This window comes from Scylla paramamosain, chromosome 1 (genome assembly GCF_035594125.1).
Source record: "Scylla paramamosain isolate STU-SP2022 chromosome 1, ASM3559412v1, whole genome shotgun sequence".
Lineage (NCBI taxonomy): Eukaryota > Metazoa > Arthropoda > Malacostraca > Decapoda > Portunidae > Scylla > Scylla paramamosain.
Window position 1 is genome coordinate 24,162,706 of NC_087151.1, and position 1,888 is coordinate 24,164,593.

At 37.6% G+C, this 1,888-nt stretch overlaps 1 long non-coding RNA gene across 1 annotated transcript; it reads right to left on the reverse strand.

Moving 5' to 3' along the window:
- Positions 1-602: 602 nt before the first annotated feature.
- LOC135098196 (uncharacterized) lies at positions 603-1,341 on the reverse strand. The gene is made up of 2 exons (XR_010266926.1): positions 1,176-1,341; positions 603-1,075 (listed from the first exon to the last, which is right to left on the reverse strand). It is a non-coding gene; the product is annotated as an uncharacterized LOC135098196 (long non-coding RNA).
- Between the last annotated feature and the right edge of the window lie 547 nt (positions 1,342-1,888).

Genomic DNA, 1,888 nt, shown 5'->3' on the forward strand with positions numbered 1-1,888 from the left:
AAGCATGTTTTATGAGGGTTCTTTATGAGGTTCTTAGGTGCTGAGACGCTAAAACAAATAAGTATTACTCTATATTGAAAAGCAAATCATTATTACTAAAAGCGTGTATTATGAGTCTCATTGACTATTTTAGGTACAAAAACGCCAAAATGTATACAAAAAACATTTTCTGGAGAAACAAATAATTTCCAATAATGTATGTTTTAAGTGTTTTATAGTTTGTTAGGTCCAAGAACGCAAAAACTCATGTAAAGTAACCAACATAATGAAACGAAACGATATAATCATAAACGGGCGTTATGAGTGTTTTTGTTTTTCTTAGGTATCAGGTAAACACGTAAATAATATTGAGGAAAAGCACAAGATTACCAAAAACGTGTATTATGAGACTTATTCACCATTTTATATATCAAAACGCCAAAAGGCATATAAAGATACTTATATAAAAAAAACACAACTATATGACCAAAATCTGTATTATAAATGTAATGAGTGCAAAACTAGGGCACAGTTAACCTACCTTAAATAGGCTCACCAAGCACTCACCACAAGAACCCACTGATTAATTTAAACCTCCTGCTTAGGTTCACAGAAACCCGGGCCACAATTTAAAAATTTAATGGTTGAGTACATAATAAAGAAAACACAAATGAGTACATAATAAAGAAAACACAAATAAAATATGAGTGCTTAACACTCTTAGAGGCCACACTGCTGGCACTCCAAAATACCTGATCCCATGAGAAAATGGGTAAATCCACATACAAATAAACAGGAGAAATAAACACTTCACGCACCAACACAAGAAATGTTATATGCCACTGACACTGTCCCACCCTAACCAGTACCCCCAGGACCCTCACACCCTATAGGCCCAACCGCACACCGACCCAACGCGCTGAAGGTACACCACTACCATTACCCTGAAGTACTGCAGCTCTTCCTCCATGCACGGCGGTACTAACACCATAGCAGCCAGGGACAGCAAGTTCCTCACTGCAGCCTCCTTAGTTCACAGTATCTGCTACGGTGCCACCTCACTGACGTAACACAGCACACTGCCAAGACCAAACTCCTGCCAACCAAGCGTACAAATCACCACCCTATCCCCCAATAATGTCCCCCAATGTACACTGTTTCACCATGAAAGAATACAACAAATCCCAATAACATACCTGCAAATCAAATGGCAAATCCACCACTACTCTGCACCCTGTCTCTCTCTCGCTCGCCTCTCCCGCCAAAATCCCCACAACAACAAACCTTCAGGGCCTTAAGACTCGTTTTGGCGGGCCTCGCTGACTAGTCTGTGAGCCTCTCGCAGGCGCGCCCACTTCAACTTCTTACATAAATGTTTTTGAACTTCTTAGGTATCAAAATGCCAAACTCCATGCAAAGCACACCATACTGGAAAAGAAAGCAACATTACCCAAAAACTTTTCTTGTGAGTGTTTTTCAATACGCTAAAACAGATGGAAAGTATTCTTAATGGAGAAAGAGAAGAACTTTATCAAAAAAGAGTATTTTGAGCTTGTTACTTACCAGAATATTAAAATGCATTTAAAGAAACCTATATAAAGAAACAGAATAGCATTACCTCCCCCACCAAAAAAAAATAAAAAAATTGAATTTATTAGGTACTAAAAACATGTGTTTTGACAGTTTTTCAGTCTATTAGGAGACATATTGGTTAAACACATGCAAATCAACTAATAAGGGAAAACTAAATAATATTACCGCAAACGTCTCTTATGAATGTTTTTAATGTTCATAGGTAGTGAAACGCTAAAACAAATTAATATTACTCTATACTGAGAAACAGAACATCACTACCTAAAACGACTGTCATGAGTCTGTTTCACCATGTTGGGTAACAAAACGCTAAAAT